At 42.3% G+C, this 14173-nt stretch overlaps 1 protein-coding gene across 6 annotated transcripts in view; it reads left to right on the plus strand.

Annotated features, from left to right (window-relative positions):
- LOC117942658 (plasma membrane calcium-transporting ATPase 1-like) overlaps positions 1-14173 on the plus strand; it is a 92091-nt gene that overhangs the window by 12255 nt on the left and 65663 nt on the right. Inside the window, exon 1 of one of the 6 annotated variants that reach the window (XM_034868241.1) lies at positions 6269-6288. The exons of the other annotated variants lie outside the window; for them this stretch is intronic. The gene's annotated coding sequence lies outside the window, so the exon portion shown is untranslated. Of the gene's footprint in view, positions 1-6268; positions 6289-14173 lie in introns of those variants that run through there. 6 annotated transcript variants of the gene reach the window in all.

The following is a 14173-nucleotide window of genomic DNA, read 5'->3' on the forward strand; positions in this document are numbered from 1 at the left end:
TGAGAGTCGGTGGTTTGACCACATTGGTCTGGCTCAAAGGATGTACATTGCTGGGATAAAGACTGACATCCTGATGTCTCTGCCATTCTGCTAACCGTCCCTGCATCGAGAGCCCAGGATGGATAAGCAGTGCAGCCGAAGTATACTGCAGCAACAATATGAGACTAGACAACACTGATACATAACCACAAATCCTCATAAAATGCAATCAAATGCGTACCATACCTCCAACTGGTTCCGCCTCCTCCTGTTTCTAACTGAAGCCAGTCAACCGTTATGTGTCCAAGGATATTGTGTCCACACAGGATTACATATGCATTTGGCATTGTATCGAAAACGTTTCCCTCCGTGGAGTCTGGCAAAAAAGTGATCTAGTGCATCGCTGCCCATGTGTTGTTGCACAACACATATTTCTGGGCAATTTCAGAACTTCAAACAAGGGTGTGATGCTAGGGACTATCCAGTTATGTTGAAGTACTGCAGTTCCAATTTTGACCTAGAAAAAGAATATGATTGAACTGTCTTTGAACTGCAGTGTCATCTACTTGTACCCTTTTTGTACTGCATATGTATCAATGGGAGGGGCAGAAAGCCTAATACACACACTTCCAACACAGTTTTGAAAGGTATGCCTACCATACACTAGAAGACCTTGAACAGTGTGTTATAATATATAAAGGCTGGGGATCTTGCAAGACCAAAACGTTCCTGCGAAATCAAACGTGTTTGATTGTATCGCAAGTTCAAAGTTTTGGTACTGAAGTTAAATCACGTGAACATTGTCAAAAACCAATGGGTGTGCTCCCTCCAGCACCAAACAGGAAGCGGCAAACCACTAGAGCCAGCGTTGTTTAGTTTTTTTAATGGTTGACTGATTTCACGCTCATCATTTCATTCCAATATTGGTAATAAGTCTGCAACAGTGGAAAGGTTTCCTGTTCAGGCGTGTGTGTTTGTGTGTGTGTTTATGAAGCCGTCAGGGCAGAGAGGTGTTGAAACTTGTTGTGAATGTGATGAGCGCTGTGTGTGTTTGTGTGTGTGTGAGAATGCCACTCTGTGGGTTCTAACCGTGTTGATGTCCGTCAGCAGTTGCCATGAGGCGTTTTATCAGCTGGTATTCAGATTCCTTCTCCTGAACTAGCCCCAATAGCCCTTCAGGTTGGCCATGTTTTCCAAATATGTAATTATGTGCGATCTAAAAGTAATCATTTAATAGAACATTAAGTTATATGGTTAATTCACATCACGATATTGATGTTAATATAGTACATTTTCTGGATATCCAATTAAGATCCAGTGTTGGCATGTTTGCTTTCAGTCTGTGTACCTCTGTGTTACGGGACTGGGACCAGTGCACGTAGCCGTAACCGGGCCCTGTGGAATGCAGTGTTTGTGTTGAAGAGCTGGGCGTGGCTCTCGGTTTGGCCATGGTGACTGCACACAATCGGCCTGCAACAATTCACCGCAAGCAGCCCTCACACTCGGCTGTCACAGCCAAGACGCTCCCAAACTGGGACAAGAGGAAATCTGTCAAAACATAAAAAAAAAAAAAAAAAAAAAAACAGGGACTGGGACCTGCTCGCTCCTGTGCTGTTAAGAAAAAAAAACTTTTTATTCTCAGCTGTTCCACTCGAGTTTTTAGAACACTTAATGTTGTTCAGACCCGGCGACATCAGATTTAGTTCTGTCTGACCCGTGATTGCGGTTTCCACAGTTGGACTCCCTCAGCGATCCTTTAGCCTCAGCTCTGTGAGATCATGTGCTCAATGAAACTGAAGTGGCTTTTTCATTTCAAAGTTCAGCAGGAAAAAGGAAAAACCGAGCTGGAGAGGGTGGATGAGAGGCACGTGAGAACTGTGTGTGGTTGGCCACACAGCACAGCTTGAATGTGTTGTACAGTTTGTGTTCTGCTTTTGAAGACATGAAAATGAGTGTTTGTACAAAAGTATCTTTGACTTGTATGTATGCATGTATGTATTTCTGTACTGAAAGAAGTTTAAGTTGCAGGTTAGGTGCAAGTGCTGTGTTAAGTTGAAAGAATTGCTCAAACGACAAATCTATTAGTAAGAAATACAGCGACATAATCCCAATGCTTTAACCCCAAAATGTCAAATTTGAAAACCTTTTTGTGTCAAACTGATTCACAAATGCCTAAGCTAATGTGACAGGCAGATCACTTCTCAACTAAGAGACATTTTTACACCAATATGTTTTTTTGTGGCTTGTGCAAATCATATCTATATTGTTTGGAAGCTTTACGAGAGAGATAATTAATGACATCACTTTGTGGGTCGTGGGCAAAGTTTGGCCCGTGCTCCCTTTTTGTCTTTGCACACCATGGCATTTGACATGCTAATGCCTAGTCTGAGTTCACTTACAAATTTCCATTCCACTCCATTATAGATAGAATACCAGCTGATCTGAGTGTGGGGGGGGGGGGGGGGGGGGGGGGGGGGGGGGGGTGATCTTAATGTAATATCTACATTGGATGAATGGTTGCTGATAATGAGCAAAGGCACATTCTGTTTACTAATCTATCATTTTAAAAAACTAACTGAGAACACATTGGAGAACCCTTTTGCAATTATGTAAGAACATATTGTAATTTGAAAACTGGTTTGAAAAGAAAACAATGCAACTGATCTCAGCTGGTGTTCTGTCTATAATGGAGTGCAATGGAAATTTCTAAGTGACTCCAAACTTTTGACCGATTGTGTACATTTTGTGAAGCTGAATTAATCTGAGGTTTATGGCAATGTAAAGCACAGTGCTGGTAAAATCCCCTATTAAATATGTCAGTTTTTATCAACAAAGAATTACAAGATTTAAGGAACTCGTCAACATGACATCATGACTTCACGTAAACATACACGCCGACTTTGTTAAGCCTAGTGACGTGTTATCTGCACACGTACTGATCTATCCGCATGTATGTCTACGTTGTATAAAGCGGACATAAACACTTGGCGTGTTATCGCAACAAACAAAGCAACAGTTAAGTTTGGGAAACGTGACACGCGGGACACAATCCCGGTCTTCTGGGTTAAAGTTCTGGGTTTTTACCCATCCACCACTCTGACCACCCTCCCTACGTGGATTTCACCCTTTCACACTACTTGTAAAGGTAATGTAAGTCAGCGGAGGCCAAACGGCCTCCTTTGACCCTATGAAGCCTGTATCCTTCATTATTGATAACACGGCAATAGTGGCATACGAATTGCCGTGTCATACATACGCCATTTTATGAGATCAGTCTGAATTCGTCAAGTTATTTTTGGCCCTTCACATGAAACAATTTGGGCGCTGATCTAGTACATGTCACTCAAGACACTTTTTGCTGTCGGATCACCGGTGTTGTGTAAAGACTTGACACACTGCACTGACCTGCTGTGTGATCTGTGATCAGTGCTGACGCTGCACTCCCCGTCCTCTGCGTGTCCATGCACAAAAGGCTTCTCTAAGTGTTATTACATACATAATTCTTTTTTCCCAGACCAAATCTGGCTTGCAAAACAACAGTTCCTCCAGTATTGTTTAATTTTTTTAAAAACATTTTTGGGGCCTTTTAGCCTTTTAATAGACAGGACAGCTATGGACTGGAGGGCGCCTGGGTAGCTCATCTGGTAGAGCGTGCACCCATTTGCAGGGGCTCAGCCTGAGGACTGAGCCTCTGCATATGGGTGCACGCTCTACCAGGCGAGCTACCCAGGCGCCCTCCAGTATTGATTTTAATTCCAGTTTCTAAGAGTTGTTAATAAGATGCAACGGCAGTCCTCATTTCCTGAGCTAGTCATGCAATAAAACGGGGTTTGTCCATGCAAGGATTTTAAAATGACTTTCTGACATAAGGTGCAGAAAATACCTAAATCTACTGTTGGATAAACTATAGCTTACAAAAGCTTATGCGTAACAAAGCTTACTGCTGCAAAGGAACACCAGCCATTTGTTCTGTCTGTATGGGTTTATAGCTGGTCTATTTACCCACAACCCACTGCAGCTTAATTCATTTTTACCTGTAAATTACATCTCTACTAACTTTTTTTGCAATGCAAACCAAGAAAACCAGTAAAAGACGACGCTCATGTCATATGACAATATCCATAATTTAACTATGGTATCAAACCTCATACATCATTAATATAATATCCATATATTGCTCATCCCTAGGATTTTGGCTTCCAACAATAATATTTTTTTTGAAAAGATAACAAATAAAATAAAATCCACTGTTAAAAAGACGTTTTTAAAGTTCAATAAATGTGCAATGCTTTAATGAGTAATCATGTTAAATAATTGTGATTATTGCCACAATCTAGCAGCCCTCCTTTCTGTTGTATGGGCTGTAGATCCTCATTCTGCCCACCCGAGACTGCAACATGTTTCCTTCATCATCTCCTCACATCACACTCCTCTGAACACGATCCTGCCACACTCAGCTGCTCTCTGATTGGACGGTTAGATACGCCTCCTCCCACCCATGGCCATGAATGGCAGCTTGTGTATTCTGTTCTGTGACAGCCCAGACAGTTATTTGTCATAAAACCAGGGAATGTTTGGTGTCGCATTGTTCAGCTAGTTTTCAGCCCAACAAACCGCAGACTGTTGAGCCTTTTTTTTCCACTCGGCCGCTCTCAAAGTCACAAGATGCTCCACCAGCAGTCATCTGAGGCTGAGTATTGTGCTGTCTCACTGCCGAGGGCTGGAAGAGGCTAATGTTGGGGCATTTCACTACACATTAAGAAAACATCCTAATAAATGTTGTGTACAACGGAGTGTGTTGGTGTGGGTGTTTGGTGTTCTAAAACCCCCACCGGGCACTAGGATTAGGCAGTGGTTAGGGTTAGGTGCCTTGAACAACGGTTGCAGCGCTGCCTGGAAGTCGACGTTGGGGGTTTAAAACCCCATCAAGCGTTGGTTTGACTCCATAATCAAACAACATATACATATACAATCTTTTAAAACCATGTGGGTCTTTGGTACGACGTTAGCCCTTGAGTTTCTGCTTTTACTGCATTTTACAAATGTACGTCATTAAAAATTCGGGGGGGGGGGGGAGCACAACCAGAAACAAGATCAGTTTTTAGTGTGTGTGTGTGTGTGTGTGTGTGTGTGTGTGTGTCTCCGACCTCCAAGTAACATCACAAGCCTGCTGGATGAAAATAGAAGAGTTACAGGAGGAAAGCATTATTACATTGCATGATTACATTGGTTTTATGGATTGATTTGCTGATTTGATCACTCTGTCGAACCAGTGAGCGCACAAGGACACTGGCCTTAGTCAATCATTGTCGTTGATGAGACAGCACAGAGATTTCTGAGATTTAACCGCTGGTCTTTGCTCTAACACAGTCAGACTGGAGATAGACCAAGTTTGTCAGTTGTACAAAGCTGTCCTGGTCTCATTTTGTTTCACTGAAGTTAAACTCAGTCAGCAGGAAATAGGTTAAAAATAAATATTTCAAACGACTGGTACGACATCATGTCTCCTCTGATCTACTGCTGCTTTCAACGGGAAGAGAAAACATGTTTCTTTATTTACATTGACGCCTGATGTTGCATTCAAATCCATTTGATGTAGCCATTTCAAAAATTTTAGATAAAGACATGAATATGACTCTCTTTCATGTTTCTTGCATATCAGTTTTTCTTCCCATGTGATTGTGGACAACTGCAACGCAATTCATTCCCTCATAGCTACGATACAATGTGGGAAACCCTGTACATTTGTAGCAGCTTTTAAAAGGTTGGTGGTGTTGAGTGCAGCAGGACCAAAATGACCATTCAAACTGGTGACCAGCAGGCAAAAACACACCCACAGACACTCAACAAAAACACACTCAGACAGCCGTGAGGACATCATGTGGTCTGAAGCAGTTGTTTGTTTAGTAGCAGCAGGCTGCCGATGAACAATTTGTGCCAATAAAGTTAAGTGAAGAGGAGAGAGAGAGAAAGAGAGAGATTCAGAGTGTTCTTCTCTCAGTGTGGAGAATTGAGACAGTACACGAGAACCGCCAAGAACACGGGCTGTTGTTCTTATGAAAATGACTTTATGTCACTATTAATTACTGAGAACGGTTTCTCGTTTACAAAGTAGATTAACCCAAGTGTGCGTGCAACATGGAGAGTGTCTCTCGAACACGTTAGATAACAGCGGCTGTCTGCAGCTCGTTGATAAGCAGAGCACACGGAGTAGGACACGGCAGCATTTTCCTCATGAGGCGAATGCAGAAGAAGAAGAAGCTAAAAATATGACGGCACAGGGCTGCAAAGATCCTCAGCATGTTACAGGTCTAGAGAAGTCTGGGTCATGAGGTGTGCAGGACAAAGTGTGTCAACTTCACATTTCACATTAACCCTTTTGTCTCTAAGGCTCTACTATACTACTAGACTGCACTGTTTTATTGTCATCTTATAGTACTGTTAAGGCATACCGACCCCTTTAGAACTAAGACATTTGGAAACACCGCTGTTTTGTTTTGAAAACTCTGGTTGTAGTCTGGACGGAGACCTTTGGAAACGAGGACGCACGTCAATCTGTTGTATTTGTTAGGTCTGCTTACATATTTTTCAGTAACCGCTCCACCTCATTGTCACTCCACCTCATGAATCCCTGGTCTTACTTTCCAACGTTGTTGTTCTTTTTCTAAAGTATTTTCTGTATTTTCAACATGTACGTCCATTTTGACCCGCAGAGTAACGTCAGGCTTCTAGTTTACGCCGGCATGAACATGTCTAGTGTGTGCATTAGGGATGCACGATATTTTGATTCATCGTCTGCATCGCGATCACAGGATGTTGCAATGTTGACACTTTCTTTTTTGCTGCTGCTTTTTATAGAAGAGTAACCTTGACCGTTATCCTTTTACATGATTGTTTCCGGCCGACCTTTCCCCTTTAAGACAGGTAGCCATGTGGGCAACGTGTGTATGTGATGTATCGTTAGTCCGACGGGGGTTATTGTCATAGAAAAGTACCGTAGGCAGCAGCTGCCGCTGACAGTGATTCACATCCATGGGTAGTGAAGCTACATTAGTCAGTGTTTTATGTTTGCCGCAAAGAAGATATAAATCACCTGATCAATGCATCGTTCTCACGACGTTTCCCAGACATTTTTCACCGCAGAAAGCTGCTACCAGCCAGGCTAAAGCTAATAAAGTTACCCTTAAGAAATAAGGCGTCCGTTACAGCTTAAGTATTCTTGGATACACATAGTTTGTTGTAATTGCACGACATGCATAATCTGCATGCCTTAAACCACCAATCACAATCAGTTTATCAAACAACCGATAGGCCCCACTAGTCGACCATGTGGAAGAAAAGTTCCAATTCAGTGGCTGCTTCTGATGATTTTTTTGGTCAGGGTTCTATACAAAGTTACAGAAAGCAACAGAGTATCAAAAGGCATTCATCCACAAAACTATGAGTAGATTTTTAGACCCAGCACTGACTGCTCAGACTATTGAAAGGCAGTCCTTTGTTTAAATAAGGTGAGAACACACTAGAACCGGTTTGGATGGTCCTTAATTGGAATAAAGTGTCAACTCTGCTGGAGTCTGGCTCTAAAACAAATGGTCTCGCAGACAGGGACTCAAGTCAAGGCTATTGAGGGGGGGGGGATTGGTTTGGTACGGTTGGACGTGGCCTATAAGACCAAAGCTGTTAGGTCAATAATTTTCTTCCACAACCACAAACTTCATTCAAATTCAGAGAAAGCAACATGCTTGCATTATTATTATCTTTCAATTTAGCCTGGATTGATAGTATTAAATTAATACAATTGTCACCTGAGTCAATCAGTGTATTTCTACCTAATTTAGCTCTTGAAGAGTAGTCACAGCGCTTATTAAAGTTCAACAGAGAATCGTTCACATTAGTAAAGTTCCTTTTTCATTTTTTATTTTCTATGTAGATTAGAGCCCGACCGATAAAGGATTTTTAATATAACACAAATATTTAGTGATTTTTTAAAATCCGATATTCCGAAACATAACATACATAAACAGATTTCCCTAACATGAGTTATTTGTAGTTATTTATGAGTCCTCACTTAAATAATATAATAATGCAATTTAAAAATCCCTATTGCCTTATAAGCTACCTTATAATTACAATGCCAACTTGAGTATCCCTTTCCCTGCACTCATTTAATTCTACCCATCAAGCTACAACAAACGTTTACTACTACTACTACTTAGTAATGTACTAAATCAGTAATTGGACCTTGAGTTAGTATTGTTGTTAGTTAAACATACCGTTGGATATTTTAAAACTCACATGTTCATGGTGGTTTTATTTTTACATGATGGTTGAGAGGCTCTGTCCCTGTGAGCTCTGAAAATCTGACTATTTAAAAATGAAATGGAGAAATTTTAAATCCAGTGAATAGAAGCAGCTTGAATCTTAACAAGGACGTACAGCAACTGAACTGATGGATGAATGAATGAATGAATGTCAGTTAGCTCCTGTCTGACTCATTGAGCTGCTTCACATGATGTGAACATGCAGAACTGGCCTTGACAACAGTGCAGGTCAAACTGTGGTGATTCATACGCCACTAAAGGAAGCACCTTATCCCTGTTTTAGCCTTTAACACATCCCCTAAACAGATTTACTGTACTGGCCGTCAGCAGCTTCCTTTTCTTATCCCGCAGTCGACTGCTACAGCCGTCGGTGTGTTTCTGCTGCTTATCAAAGGGGAAATGTCGAGCAGGCACGGCAGCTATCGGCATCTTTTCCTTCCTCCTTTTGCTTTGTTTCATGCTCCGCAAGCTGTCATCAATCTCAAGGTCAGTCCGGCCATTTTAATAATGGGCTATTAATTACACGGCCTACTGTATGTCGCGAAACCAGAGTCCTGTGAGTCTACACTCCGCTCCCAGTCACCATCACTACCATCTAGGTTAGACATGGAACTGCAACACGTGAATGCTTTGTCTCCTTTTCTGTTGAGGGGTATATTAATTCCCCCGAAGATCAATTTCAAAAAGAAGATTCTGCACGTTTATTTTCTTTGGTTGGTCGACTCTCTGGTCACGAAGACCTTTCATAAGACACGTTGTAGTTGTAAAGTGACACAGTGCCTAAATACAAATCGTGATTACTTGATGATTCACAGCTGTGTTGGTGGTGTGTCCATGATCACTCAGGCTGGGGAATACCAAAATGAATCAGAATTTAAAAGTGAGTGATACCTACATAACTCGGGTATCAAATACATAACTGCCCTTAACTTACCGAACTTTTGATTCTCTTGTTGCTCTGCGTTTTTCCACACACATTCTAATAAATACATCAGTGGACTTCAATGCTAGTCTAGATTTTAATTCTGCACAATGTAAACACAGACACCCTTTTTACTCCTGTTTCTCTTTAGATTTCAATAAACATGCATAATACATCAATGGGCTCCTCCATTGCTTGAACTCTTATATAAACATTTGTCACATTTCTACTACGTGTCTTGAAAAAGGTCCTTGTGAACGAAAAATTGACGGAACCAAAAAAAAGCAAACGCAGGGGTGATAAGTGTGTTTTCCGTTATAAATGACTGTCAAACTGGATAAAAAAAGACACATTGTGGCAATCATTGTTTGTTCATGTTTCAAAAAGAGTTTAACCTGAGCCAGACTGACGACAAAGACAGAAATCATATCCATACAGGCTTAGTAGTATATGTTGTTAAAATATATGACACACCGGTATCGGATCAGTACACGTTATTGTCCGATATGCAGCTTCAGGTAGCAGAATCTGAAAACAAAATGGTATCGGACCATCTCTACGTAGTGTGTAATTGCAACTGGCCATGCCTCATACTCTAGCATGTGGAGTGTTTCTAAGATGCATGTCTTTTTCCCAGCGAAAGAAATCTATGTGTAGGGTTGTAAACCTAAACTGTGAGAGCTAGCATGTCTACTAGGCTTCCAACAGTCTGTTCTAATCGTTTATTTTGTCTTTTAGCTCTTTTCTAACAGTATATGGGGGGGGGGGGGGGGGGGGGGGGGGGGGGGGAGATGGGTCAATGGAAAATCCGACTTTTCAGTTGGAAATGATCAGTTCAAATGTTCTGGTCCTGTCTGTCAGAACAGCACCAGTTGGGTTTGAATGAAGCCCCAGAGGTTTTTGGTTTTTTTTCGGGACCCCACCAGTTAGTATGCAGCCCACAGGAGGTCATCTGGCTCCGACCCCAGCTGCTGGTACTTTCACCTGGTCCGTATTGAAGCCTGGGCCGCCCCACCCTGCACTAGTAGCCCCATGGAGCTCGTTAGCTGTCAAAGCTAATTGGGCGGGTCTTCACTGCACAGATGCTGACGCACTTCAAAAGAGTTCCTCTTCAAAGAGCATGCAGGTCAAAGTGGGAGTAGGAGGAGGAACATGAATTATGCATTCCTTTATGCTGACTAGTTTGACTCTGAGGGTTCCCTTATAGAACAGAATAAAGGACAGAAGAACCTGGAGAGAAGTGGCCTGTCCCTTCTTACTTTTTGGTAAATACTTAAAATCAATTTTAGTTGAGTTGATCAAATTCCTCAATGTCTGCAGAGTCTGCATCACATACTACACGACCAAAAATAGTGTATGTTACGTGATGATGAATGAACATGTGATTCCAATACAATGATCATTCATCTGTTGATCAGCCTCCACTCTTCTGAGAAGACTCCCTGCTGGATTTTTGGATTTTCAATTTCACACAGTCGGGAATCCAGTTCATCCCAAAGGTGTTGGCTAGGGTTGAGGTCAGGGTTCTGTGCAGGCCCGTCACGTTCTTCTCCACCAAACTGTGATTTTCTTTATGGAGCTGGCTTTGTGCACAGGGCGTTGTCATGGTGAAACAGGAAGGGGCCAGACACGAACTAGTTGGAAGCACATTTCATTTCCTGTTGCAATATTAATTCCTAGTGAAAAGGGACTGTGAAGTTCATCTGAGTGGAACACAGTCGGTATGTGAGCGGTGTTTAGTTACGAGACAGATTCGATTAAAGCCTCCCGATAAGATTGGACCACTCAAAACTGGATGTGGCTTATCAAAATATAGAATGCTAAAGGGTTGTAGGGCGATAAGAAGATGTAGAGGACTGTTGGCGTCAACCCACACCTCCATCACTCCATTTTTAGATCTGTATGACGTGGGGACAATTAATAAATTAGACCTCAGCCACACCCTTGTTGAAAGGTTTTTCCCAACTGACGTCCAAACACATCCAACAAGCATATCCTTCTTTTAGTTACTACGATCCGGTTCATTAAATGTCTGCTGTGAAAACAACTTAGTGAAAGTAGGTAAACAGGGCTGTCCACATACTCTTGGCCACATAGTGAGTCCACCATTGATATTTCGACTGCATACTGTCTCTCAGCAGTGTTTGCTGTTTGTTGAACATCAACACAAGCACACACACTTACAAATGTGGGTTACTGTGATTGGATCTACTGTTCTCAGGTATCAGAAAGTTGGGGTGTTTGTTGCTGTAAAGTGGCTCAGCGTTTACAGTAAACCGGATCCTCTGGGGGTGAGGTCAGACCTGAAAATACATGTGACCTGCTGACTCATCTGTCACAGTCATTAAAACACTGTGTGTGTGCTCAAGATAGCATTTCAATAATTACATTTTTAACCCCTATTATTATTTTTTTTTTACACTGAATGTACCTCATTTACCCTCATTCTTCATTCTTACAGGTTAGCGTTTTTTTTTACTTTGCAGATCCGTCCAATCAACTGCATTTTCATTCGAATCAGGCGCTGTGATAACGTTTGCTTGGAGCAGTCAACATTTATCACAGAGTCAACCATGGCATATGTTGCACTTACGTTTTCCCCTCCCTGACCTTTCAGCCATATCTCATGGTCTTCATTTGTGGATGGAGTATATCCGTTGTCAACCACTAACCAGTTCCAATTTAAAGCATCTCCATGGCAACAGAGCCACTCCAGCCCATTACCACTGATGAAGGCCTAGAGATGTGGCTGAAAGGTCGGGGAGAAAAGCAAGTGGACCTTGCGTTAGTGGTTTGGAGTTTAGTTGTGTTACACACAGTAGTGTTCGTTTGTACTGTTTGTACTTTTAGATATCCGCACTATTGTAATGTTTTCTAACAGCTGTGTTGGGTTGCTGCTAGTTTCCACTGTTGCTCCTTCACAGTAAAAGCTTTTCCACCGGCAAACCATAGAGATGGTTTTATTTTGAAGGAATAATAGAAAATGCAATGTGTGTGCATGTGTGCGTTCTTCATTGGCAGTGCTATTCTTGAATAATAACAAGTTAGGCACATATTCTGCCCTATTTGGTCAATGAATGAGTTTTGAAGTTCAGGTGAAGCAAAATCTATGATTTCTTTCCAAACACATCACATATGTTAGAAGAAAACTTGTTAAAAACATGTGACTGTAAACTGTAGTACTGAATTGTGGGGTTAAAGTTAAAGGCACATTTGTAACTGCAGGTTAACAGTTTTGTTAACCTGCAATTACAAATGTGCCTAATTAAAATTATTCCCCATTTCTGCGTCGAGGATTTTTTGGGCGACCTGAAATCATAGTTCGATGACAATCAAGTCATACCTAACATAACCCCTACTATATAACAATGACATTTCTATTAACATTAAAGCGCATAGCTTCTGTTGTTTGTTCACCTCCTTCGTGAGCGGCATGTGTTCACTACGTTTCACAAGCTCTTTTAGCTCTTTCAGTCTATTAACTATATTAACCCTGCTAAATGCCCCAATCTTATGAAATAGCTTTTAGTCTTTCAGCCCCATTTGGCTTCCAGGCCTGCCAGCAGTTACTGCTCACTGCTGTGGTTGTGTATTTTGTACGTGTGTTTGAAATTCTACGATATACTTTGTGCTACTGAGTTAGCTGCTAACGATAGCCCGTTGCCGTGATACCTATACTTTACCGGGACTTTAAATGCAGGAGGAATCGTAGAAACGGCCACAGTGAGAGGAAAATGGCTGCAGGCAACGAGATCTTATTGCGTTTGGTACCTAGCACGCCTTCTTCATCATGTCAGCAAGATAAACAACTTGGCTCGACTGTGGCTAGGCTACCTCCCCTAAGATAGCAAAATCCCTAATGGACCAATTGAAAAGAACAAGCATTAAAGGGACGGTGCATTAAATCTTTAAGCCCTTCTTTGTGTTTCATTCATCTACTGCAACAATGGAGGCTTTTATCTGTCTGCTCCTCATGCACCTGGGGACCTACCAGTACCACCAGTGCCTGATGTGACCCCCCCCCAACACACAGACACACACACACACAGAAAAAGGCTGATGCAGGTCTGTTTAAGTGTATTTGGGTTCTGATCAATGTGGATCAGGACTCTGCATTGAAGGACAGGCTGAGCTTCAGGCTGTAAACAGGATTATTAAATCTCTGGACACTCTCCAGATGTTGCAGCTTTGTTTAAAAAAGAACTGGACATGTCCGCTATGCTGCGGTCTCCTGTGTCTTTCTGCAGTGTCTCTCTCCCTACCTCTTTGCCTTCAGCCTGTCCATTCACTTCATCTAATGCAGGGAATCGTTTTCAACAGGTAATTACAGGCACAGCCAACATGTTAATCGACTAAGCTTTCCATATTAATGGATTCCTCCTGAAGGAACCACTAAGTCAGTATGCAGTACCCAGGTCAGATCCTCGGTGATATGGACACCAAGGTAGTTGTAGTTGTCCATCCTCTCTCCAGCGAGGACCCGCTTTTAAATGGGGGCGTAGTTCTTTTCTTTCTTCTTCCCAAAGTCTACTATTACCTCTTGCTGACATTCATGAAGTGGTTGTTTGGTAAAGAAGTAGAGCGTGTCAGGTACTCGACTTTCTTCAGTTAGGCCTTTACATGTTATCTGGGATCAGGCCCACCACAGCGGTGTTATCAGCAAACGTGATGATGGTGTTGGAGAAAGTCGCTACACAGTCATGTATGAGCAGGGAGTACAGCAGGGGGCTCAAAATACAGCCCTGGGGTGCTCCCATGGTGGGAGAGGTGTGTCTGCCTCACCACCTCAAGTGGGCCTGTCAGGAAGTCAAGGATACACAGTGACGAGCCCATAGGGAACTAAGGTGTACCTGTATTCAATGACCAGTAATCTTATGGCGTTTTTCCACTGAGGGTAACAGCTTGCCTCGGCTCGCCTCGGCCCGCCTCGGCTCGCCTCGGCCCATTATAC

The sequence above is a fragment of the Etheostoma cragini genome, chromosome 4 (assembly GCF_013103735.1).
Source record: "Etheostoma cragini isolate CJK2018 chromosome 4, CSU_Ecrag_1.0, whole genome shotgun sequence".
NCBI classification, from domain to species: domain Eukaryota; kingdom Metazoa; phylum Chordata; class Actinopteri; order Perciformes; family Percidae; genus Etheostoma; species Etheostoma cragini.